This window comes from Thalassophryne amazonica, chromosome 11 (assembly GCF_902500255.1).
Source record: "Thalassophryne amazonica chromosome 11, fThaAma1.1, whole genome shotgun sequence".
Lineage (NCBI taxonomy): Eukaryota > Metazoa > Chordata > Actinopteri > Batrachoidiformes > Batrachoididae > Thalassophryne > Thalassophryne amazonica.
In genome coordinates this window covers 100,527,756-100,538,897 of record NC_047113.1, presented here as the reverse complement: position 1 = coordinate 100,538,897, position 11,142 = coordinate 100,527,756, and the positions used below count along the sequence as shown (strand labels likewise).

Sequence of the window (11,142 nt, the reverse complement as noted above, 5' to 3'; positions counted from 1 at the left end):
AGAATGAGTGGTGTGAGAGGTCCCCAAAGGTGACAATGAAGGATTGGCGGAGCTAAGAAAAGAGTGGGATGATATGAAGGCGGGATTTGAGAGAGCTAAAAAGGCTTTAGAACTGGCAAAAGAGGAAAGAGTTAAAGAACAGGCAGCCGCAGCAGCTAGATTAGCTGAACTGGAAGAACCGACGGAGATAGATGATCAATTATTAGGTGCACAGAGAAGTGATTATGAGAAGGATTCACTGTGAGCTAGCTCTAAACAAATGCCAATGATCATGAGAAGGGACGGTGATGGCGGAGCCACCCAAGAGTATAGGTGTCTCAAACTGCAGGAAACAGAAATCATGTGGAGCAAGTTGCCACCTGTAAAACAAGGTGGCCAACAGTGGATTATTAAGTTTGTGGATCTGTTTGGGGGACAAATTCCAGCCTTAGGAAACTGTAGGATATGTTTGAGAAGGAGCTTGGGGCGCACAGAAATTCACAAGTTGGAGCTTGAGGCAGGCACTGATGACTATGATGATTACACACCATTGCAGTAGGTAAGCAGAAGTTGTGGGGAGCTCTGAGGCAGCTGTACCTGCCCCAATCGAGATACAGCTGAAACTGGCTAGGACGCAGAAATAGAGATAACCCACAAGGTCGGTGGGACCCTTGCAACTGGCCATATCAGCAGCCCATCCCTCAACCACCGTTCCAGACCCCTTGGCCTCCACGCCCACAACAACCACCAATGGTGGGACAGGCTGGATCTCAATAGGGGGTCACACATAGTCTCCCTCAACACGGGGCCACACATATCCCCCCCAACCAGTATATGACGCCATAGGAAAGCTGAGATCCAGCTCCAGATGAGGAAGAAATTTACCCTGAACCAATAATTAGCACGGAAGTGGGAGGTGCAAGTTATGATTTCTTAGTGGATACTGGGGCAAGATACAGCACAACTGCATCTATTCCCCTCCCACCCTCATCCAGTTACACAGAAGTGGTTGGATTTTTGGGACAAGCTGAAAAATGCTATTTTTCATGCCCCTTACTGTGCAAGCTAGCTGGTGATCAATTTGTACATAGCTTTCTCCTTCACTGGTCGTGCCCCCTCAATTTACGCACCCAGTATATTCTAAGTGCATTAAGGGCTACCTTAGTGTCTGAGTCGAATTCAGTAGGTGTTTTCTTTCCCAATGGCCGTATTTTACGGTGTCAATGCAAGTCTGTACAGAAACAGTTGGTTCAGGTCACTCGATCAGAAGAAAATTATTCAGATGTGGGAGCAGTAGTCTAGTGGGGAAAACTGGTACAACAAGAGGAAGCGCCACTGCTCACCTATTTTGAGCAGTGGAAGCCTTGGTTGATGTCCTTGAGAGTCTATGAGGCCCCACAAGATCCCTACCACTGTACATATAACAACCTGCTGCTACCTGATGAGGAAGAACAAGCTGAAGTATATGATAAATTGTGGGGAGATATGTTGTATGAACAGGCAACCCATGGGGAAGAATGGATAAATACCGATCACATCTATGCAGGAAAGGAGAGAGTGTCAGCTGTGGCTATATTAAGCGACAACATGAGGATGCTGTATGGTCTGGGGGACAGTGCAGAGCCTCATGTGACCCTTTTAGTGGCCACATGGGGCCAGGCAAACAACCTGGGTCCCATGCTCAAACATGCAGTAGACAACGCTAACTGACGGATCCCAGGTCAAGGGAAACACACCCTGGCCTATTGTCACAAACTAGACATGTATCGCATACATGCTGCCCGAATGCATGCTCCCCAGGAGTATGAAAAGAAGCATTCAGCCTGTATCCATGGTTGGGAAAATACAGAATCCCCACAAGTGCTACTGCAGCTGGGACAGGTACCAGAATAACTCTGGGTCAAAGGGCCCATAGATGTGGGAAAATGAACATCAATGAACCCAATCAGGCTGCAACTGAAGCCAGACATATCACCAATTTATGTGAGGCAGTACCCACTGTTAGTAGAGAAAACGGAGGGCATAAATGGCACCATCAGTGGATTGATGGAAGCAGGGGTTCTCGTGGAATGTACAACCCCAATTCCAGTGAATTTGGGACGTTGTGTGGAATGTAAATAAAAACAGAATACAATGATTTTCAAATCCTCTTTAACCTATATTCAATTGAATACACCACAAAGACAAGCTATTTAATGTTCAAACTGATAGACGTTTTTGTTTTTGTGCAAATATTTGTTCATTTTGAGATGGATACCTGCAAGACATTTCAAAAAAGCTGGGACAGGGGCAACAAAAGACTGGGAAAGTTGATGAATGCTCAAAGAACACCTGTTTGGAACATTCCACAGGAGAACAGGTTAATTGGAAACAGGTGAGTGTCATGATTGGGTATAAAAGGAGCATCCCCAAAAGGCTCAGCCATTCACAAGCAAAGTAGCACATGGCCTCACTTTGCCGTAATTAAGTAAATAGAGGAATGCTTTCTCAACAAAAACCTGAGGTTTTGAACTGAGGACAGAGACTATTTGTGTTTGTGTTTTCACTCCTAACTGGAAAATTCCTGATTCCTTCTGGAGATAAGCTTTGGAGACACTCCCATAGGCCTCCACTCTGGCTCCCCTATCACAACAGAACTGTAACTCAGAGTTTTTCAAAGGAGCCCTTGTTGTTTATTAGTTAAATCTCAGTCACTGTGAATTACATGACATTATAATTGCTTCATGTCAGAATCTGAACTTCCCCAGGCCAGGAGAATCCACCTTTTATGGCCCCACGCCAAGGCTAGAAACTCTCAAGACATGCCACAGGCTCTCTTCCATGATAAGATGTGGTCATAAACTTTGAACCTTGACAACCAGCTATTATCTCAAGGTCTAAGTGAAGGAAAAGACCTTTGCTTAAATTAAAAACATGCATCAGTATTATTTTATTCATAGTATATAAAAACTTCTAAAGTTGTCTGTGTTGTTTATTCAAGCAAATGCTTTGCATATATTTCATTTAAATGATGTGTTCCTTGTAGCTGATGTGTGTTAAATATGATGTTTCTGACTTATCCATTGTAGCGCCATGGCCTCGGTTCGCCATGATTAAATAAATACATTAATGCTGTGTCAACAAAAAACCTGAGTTTTCAACTGGAGACAGACTGTTTTCCCTCTCAGTTGAGAAATCATCTGGAGATCTTCAGATAAGTCTGGAGACATCCCTTTGGGCCTCCACACTGCTTCACAGAGAAAAACAAAACTGTAATTCAAAGTTCTTCAAAGGGGAGCCCTTGCCTTTTTATCTGTGAATTTTCATCATTATGAATTACACAACATTATAATTGCTTCACATCAGAATCTGAGCTTCTCCAGGCCAGGAAAACCCAAATTGTATGACCCCACACTAAAGCCAGACCCTCTCAAGACTGCAAGACGATATCCCTTCCACAACACAGGGCCGTAAAACTTTGTCTGGACAGCAGCTATTATTTTTAGGTCTAAGTGCAGAGGGACATTATTTTAAAATAAAAGAATCACATCAGTATTCTTTGTTTCACATTTATAAAAATGTCTAAGGGTGTTTGTATTGATTATTCAAGCAAATGCTGTGCATGTATTCCATTTTATTGACCTGTGTCCTTTTTAACTGATGTGTGTTTAAGTGATCTTTTTTGCAATGTTGTTGACGTATTCTGTTTTAACCAAGAGGATGTGTGTAAGTGACGATGAATAATGTGCATCCATTCAAGTGTTTTAGGACAAGTAGTTGCCAAAATAGTTAATGTGTTAAATAGTTTAATTATTTCTGTCTGCCCTCTTTTGAAGACATGAAGCTTTCTGTAAAGCTACACACCCTAAATGGGTGGAGTTTGATGATGTAAGTCCCCTTTAAGAAGGTAGGACAGAGCCTCTGTCGGCCCTTTTTTTCTTTGCCCTCTTTTCCGCCGGCAACGCTCCTTCACTTTCTTTGCTTTCTTCTTTGTAAATGCTTCATTTTCTTCTTGGGCCAAGACCCCATTGCTAAGCTAAGCTAAGCTACCATGTGACATTCATTCATTCTTTACTTTTGACAAACTTAAAGTTTAACCTGAAGCTTAAAGGTGCATCAAGTCTTTTGAATTTTTAAGAGAACTTCTGAGCTGAGCTTTTCAAATTAAGAGTGAATTTACACAAAAGAAACTTTTCATTATAATTTTTCAACGCTCTTACAGTTTTACTTTTTCTAAATTCACGAAGACTTTTAATTTGGCTCCAACCAACTTTTTAAAAGCTAACAGAGACCATTTTCAACAAACACCTTCCACCTCTGGGTTCCTGCAAGCTGACGACGGAGCTGATTTCAAACCAGCAGCTAACCTGTCAGTAAAGCCAGCTGACACAAGCCTTGGCATAGTGCCGGGGAGACCCTGAGTTAACCCCTTGACCCAAGTGAGCTCACAATGCTCAGAGCATGAATATCGATGACATACGGATGGACGAAACTGCCCGAACCGCCTCTTCAACAGCAGCTAAGTGACCCAGTTGAAGGTTCCAGGAAAAGGGTTTGTTGTCAATGGATACAGGTGGCTCCTTTGGCTCTTTTTTTACACATATTCATGTTTGTTTAATATTTTTCTTAATAATTGGCTTCAAATTTCATCACTAAATTCTAATCAGATTTATTCACTTAACCCTCTGGGGTCTGAGGGCATTTTTTGGACAGTTCACTCGCCTGGCATAAATGTTTTATTATTGCTGTTAACATCTCTCCCTGCATCCCACAATCAAGTTTTATGTCTCTTTTTTTCAGGACGTGTGCTTTCAGAATATATATGTTTTTGTTGTGTTTTATAAGTGTAATAAAGGTTTACAATCAAAAATAGGCAAGGAAAAAATAAAGCGAAAAATAATTTTCCACACACATTTATTCAAAACAAACAGCAAACTATAATAAACAACTGTTTTGACACTTTATAAAAGTAATTTGAGGTCTTGTGTGAAAGACTGAACAACAAAAAGTTTCAAACAATAAACACAAATGCACATTTTGAACAATATATACAAAATGGTCTATGTGTTTTGTTGTCCATTGATATCCAGTATTCAGTATCCAGAGTTATCCAGTATCATTCACATGCAAACTAGTGGAGCAATCCTGATAGTTACACACTTTTTGTTTAAGTATGTGAGATTGTCATCAGAGGCTCTCCGTATGCTCCTGCTTTCACTGATCGCTGTGCGTAATGGCGTAGGGCACACTGATTATGTACTAATAGTATGTACTCATTGGAGCACCCAGGGGGCTATGGGCCAACTAGTAACATATCACACCTGAAAACGATCTTTGGCTTTTCACATGAGGTAAATCTGCCCTATGATTGGATTTTGGAAAACCATGTGATGGTGAACCAATTCCGATTGGACACTCACATTGCGCAAGTCATCACACAGCTTCTATGAGGAGTACATAGATGGCCGATGGCTGGCTCGAAAGTCCGCGGAGTTAACTTTTCAGCAAAAAAAGTAGGATTCTATCTCATACCATTAAAAAGTTATTTATAATTTAGTAAAGCTGGGTCTTAGCCGTCGTATATGACGGCATCGACCCCAGAGGGTTAAACACTTTTTAAGCTTTATCTCTCTCTCTCTCTCTTCCAACATCTCATGAGTTAGTAAGAATTGTGCCCATAAATGAACTTATTTAATCACTGTCCATAAAATGCCCATAAAATGTTCATTTCTTGTAGAAATTGTAAATAAATTGTAAATATTTCGGCTGTGGTTCATTTTATGTTCAGAAGGAAACCCTTGGTTAACCATATCGTGTGAATTCAGACTTCTGATTAGAGACTGATTAAATTAAATTGAGTCTGATTAATTCATTTGAGACTGATAAATTAATGGATGTTTAAATTATAGTACCTATGCTATAAAAATAGGTGGTGCCCTGAGTAATAACTAAATAATAAGTACTAAACCCTAAATTGTTAATTATTTTGGTTACTCAGATGAGGCCTAATCCGATCTAATTCAATTTGGGAGTTTAACTTCTTATTCACTGCAATCCTTATGGTGCTCCGGCGTGAGCCGATCTAGATTTAACTAAATGGTTACATCTTTATGGTCCTCCATGTCAGGCATATAAATATATGGTGTTATGCTACATTTTTATGGTGCCCGTGTGTGACGTATTTTATTCAATAAATAAATGAAAATATTGTTACATATATTGGTTCCCTGTTGCAAGGCCTGAATATCTGTAAATTTATTAAATGTTACACCATGTTTTGATAATGGAATATTCTGTTAACCAAGTGGTGTGTGTAAGATGTGTTTAAGCCTTTAATAATATTATATTCATCTCAAAAATGTCTTAGAACAAATAGTATGCCAAAATAGTTAATGTGCTTAAATAGTTGAATAATTTTTCTGAGAGCATGAAGTTTTCTGTAAAGTTACACACCCTAAATGGGCAGAGTTTAATGATGTAAGTCCCCTTTAAAAAGTTAGAACAGGGTTTCTTCTCCCTCTCGCTCCTCTCTCTGAAGGCTCTCTTCCCCTCTTCTCACTGTTCCTTTCTTCAAATGCTTAACTTTATTTTTGGGTCAACAAGGCCCCATGTTAGGCTAGCTAAACTACCACGTGGCTTCATTCGTTGTTTCATTCTTTGATAACTTGTAACAAATTAATATCCTAACGTTTTTAAGGTTCATCAAGTCTTTCAAATTTTTAGAACTTCCGAGCTGAACTTTTCAAAATAATAGCGAATTCACAGAAAAGCAACTTTCCTTTTCTGTACTTTACAACACTGCTCTTAAAGTTTTACCTTTTTTCTAAAGTTTAACAATACTTTCGTTACATATTTTTGGTGCTCTCTGTGAGGTCAATAACACATTGTGAGGCTTAACTAGTTATTCAGTACATTAAATTGGTGCCCGTGTGAGGTGCTATTCATTCCAAATACATCAATTCCAATGAAGTTGGGACGTTGTGTAAAATGTTAATAAAAACAGAATACAATGATTTGCAAATGCTCTTCAACCTATATTCAATTGAATACACCACAAAGCCAAGCTATTTCATGTCCAAACTGATAAACTTTATTGTTGTGCAAATATTTGCTCATGTAGAAATGGATGCCTCCAACACGTTTCAAAAAAGCTTGGGCAGTCCTGTGTTTACCACTGTGTTACATCACCTTTCCTTCTAACAACACACAATAAGCGCTTGGGAACTGAGGACACTAATTTTTGAAGCTTTGTAGGTGGAATTCTTTCTCATTCTTGCTTGATGTACGACTTCAGTTGTTGAACAATTCAGAGTCTCTGTTGTCATATTTTGCGCTTCATAATGCGTCACATTTTCAGTGGGCGACAGGTCTGGACTGCAGGCAGTCTAGTACCCGCACTCTTTTACTATGACGCCACGCTGTTGTAACACATGCAGAATGTGATTTGGCATTGTCTTGCTGAAATAAGCAGAAAAAGATGTTGCTTGGATGGCAGCATGTGTTGCTCCAAAACCTGGATGTACCTTTCAGCACTGATGGTGCCATCATAGATGTGTAAGTTACCCATGCCATGGGCACTAACACTAGTGCAGCAGATAAGTGAAACAATCAGGCAAATGGTGATAAAAGCATCAAATTTGGCAGAAATACTCCTTAGACACTCCTCTTTTGAAAAAAACAATTGGCCACTTGACTTTTCAAACGGTGGTCAAGTAAAGGTCAATTGAAGAAATACACAGAGGTCAAAATTAAAAGATGTTCCAATCATATTGAAAAATATTCCACATTATTTGCCTGATCATAAAGATTCCAAAAAAGTATAGTTTGGACTATCTGTGACTGAATTCTATGGAGTTACGGCAGTGATTTTCAACCTTTTTTGAGCCACGGCACCCTTTTTATATTTACAAAATCCTGCGGCACACCACTGTCATGTGTCACGTGTCACGCACCACTAACTCGACTGTCTCTACACGGTGCGTTAGCACGTTAGCAACACGTGCGGTACAGACATGACGTAACATAGTATACTATAGTCATGGAGCTGTATATAAGAAATAGAGAGCGCAGTCCCATTGCTGCACACTAAACGAAAAGGTCCCTTCATGGACAGCGACATGACGCCTCCTAACCGGGCAAAATATTGATGAAGTACCCGGATGTTAATGCATTTTCAATGGAGATTCGCGACTGAACACACTCAGAAAAATGCTCGCAAAATACGTGTTAAAATGCCTTGTCAGGAAAGTATTAAACTTACTCTGACACACACACACATTCACAAATATTAGTGTTGAAAGTTACACGGATCTGCGCTGATAAGCTGAGCTGCTCCTAAAACCATTACACCACATTATATATATTATATTTTTACACAATTATCCTTTATTGACCGAGTTTCATTCATGAAGTCAGCGGTGTGTGTGTGCACATCTCTGTGTGTGTGGCAGCACAGAGCGGGTCATTAATCTCATTATTTTAAGGTGCAAATAAAAATTAAAAAAACTCCCCAGTCTTGTCAAACAATTTTTAGTCACTAACGACAAGTATTTTAACTAGAAATTGGTCTAGCAGTGGAAAATATCAACTAGACATAAGTGAAATTAATGATCCGTGTCATCGGGTGACACAGGTACGGCAGGAGACATACAGCTGTTTATCATCCAAATATCACGGACAAAGTGACAAGAAGAACCAAAACCACTTACTTATGGAAGGAAATATTGTCTCCCTTGTTCCTCCGTTTGTGACTTTGCCAACATGCTCAGCTTTCCGGCATATTCCACCTGTTTCTTGACGAGACTAAGTGAACTTCTATGCACACAAATCACTAACTTGCCCGGAATTAAAATGGCGATCATGCCTCCTTGTTGGCACACGGTTCAGCGCTACTGTGCGCTTTGCTGCCATCTACTGGAATAAAAGAGCATTACACCATCTGCCACACTATTACAGCACATACACCCGATAATGGTGATATTTGATAATTGCCCACGGCACCCCTGATGATCGATCAGGGCACCCTAGGGTGCCGCGGCACCCCGGTTGAGAATCACTGAGTTACGGGATTAAAAACAGCAAGAATGGTGACAAAGGTCAGTGTCATTTTGTACAGGGGTCAAAAGTAAAAATTTTTCCAATTTTGGTAAAAAAGTGATGCAAATTATTGGTTGAGCTAATATGATTAATAAATGGAATAGTGTTAACAGTGTTGAATACTTGGTCTCCAAAGTCAAACAAGGTCTACGTCTATTGGATTCTATGACATGTGACATATGTTACCCCGTAACGTGATAAGTAAGGATGATGCATGGTCCACACTATTCCTTTTTAAAACCGTGTTAACTCAACTAGTAATTTGCATTAATTTCCAAAAACAATTTGAAATGTGGACTCATCAGACCACAGCACACTTTTCCGCTTTGCATGTGTCCATTTCAAACGAGCTCAGGCCCAGAGAAGGCGTTGGCGTTTCTAGATGTTGCTGATATATGGCTTTCTCTTTGCATGGTAGAGTTTTAACTTGCACTAACTGACAATGGTTTTATGAAGTGTTCTTGAGCCCACGCGGTAAGATCCTTTACACAATGATGTCGGTTTTTAATGCAGTGCTGCCTGAGGGATCGAAGGTCATGGGTATTCAATGTTGGTTTTCGGCCTTGCCGCTCACATGTAGAAAGTTCTCCAGATTCTCTGAATTTTCTGATTATATTATGGACTGTAGATGATGGAATCCCTAAATTCCTTGCAATTGAACATTGAGAAACATTGTTCTTAAGCTGTTGGAAAGAATTCAATCTACAAAGCTTCAACAAATTAGTGTCCTCAGTTCCCAAATGCTTATTGAGTGTTGTTAGAAGGAAAGGTGATGTCACACAGTGGTAAACATACCACTGTCCCAGCTTTTTTGAAACATGTTGCAGGCATTGATTTCAAAATGAGCAAGTATTTGCACAAAAACAATAAAGTTAATCAGTATGAACATTAAATATTTTGTCTTTCTGGTGTATTCTATTGAATATTGGTTGAAGAGGATTTGCAAATCATTGTATTCTGTTTTTATTTACATTTTACACAACGTCCCAACTTCATTGGAACTGGGGTTGTAGTTCCCCTTACAATATCCCTCTCAACCCAGTGGAATAACCGGGCTGTTGATTATCGGCTGGTGCATGATTTGAGAAAGATTAATGAAGCCTTGGTGACCTCCTGTTATGACACTCCAAACACTTAGACAATGCTGGCCAATGTGGAAGCGAAGTATAATTGGTTCACAGTGCTCGACTTATCTAATGCTTTCTTCTGTATACCTATCACCACAGTCAGCCCTATTTCACATTTACATATGGTGGAAAACAGTACACATACACCAGGCTGCCTCAGGGACTCAGTGAGAGCCCATTGCTCTTTAATGATGCGATGAGAAAGCTCCTTCTGGAATTTGAATCCAAGCTATCAGACCAAGCCTGTGTATTGCAATATGTAGATGACGTCCTGATTGCAGGTACCTCAGAGGAGGTGACCACATGGACAACCATAACCTTCTTGACTTGGTTAAGGTTTCAAGGTGTCGAAGAAAAAACTGCAATTAGTAAGACAAAGAGTGACCTTTCTGGGGAGAGTGGTTTCAAACAACGGCCTGGGAATGACTGCACAGCACAAAAATGCTACTTTAAACTATCCCAAATCTCGCACAGTTAAGGAAATGGTGTCCTTTTTGGGACAAGCAAATTATAGCTAAAACGTTATCCCACACAACACTGAAAAGGTAGCTCCCCTGAGAAAACTTATTAACAAGGCAGGTAACGCAGCGTATAAGGCTAACTTGGAATGGGACCAAGCCGTGGATCCAGCTTTTATTAGCCTGAATGAAACAGCAGCTTTGTAGGGCCTCCGAACTGGCTACACCGGATCTCTCCAAACCATTCCATTTGGACGTGACAGAGAACAACGGTTTTGTTAATGCGGTACTCTACCAACCCGGTAATATAGGCAGAAAGGTCATGGGCTATGATAGCAAAAAATTAGATCCAGTCGGAACATGACTTAACACATGCACTCGGGGTGAACGTGGTATCACACTCACCATCAAGGGCATGTCTCATATTACATGGGGCCAGGAAGTGTACATACACACCAACCATTCTGTTCATGCCTTCCTGACCAGCAAGACATTTACATTGT

The 11,142-nt window shown here is 40.3% G+C and overlaps 1 pseudogene; it reads left to right on the top strand.

Annotated features, from left to right (window-relative positions):
• Window positions 1-1,740: 1,740 nt before the first annotated feature.
• On the top strand, window positions 1,741-10,699 carry LOC117519726 (annotated as a pseudogene).
• Window positions 10,700-11,142: the final 443 nt, after the last annotated feature.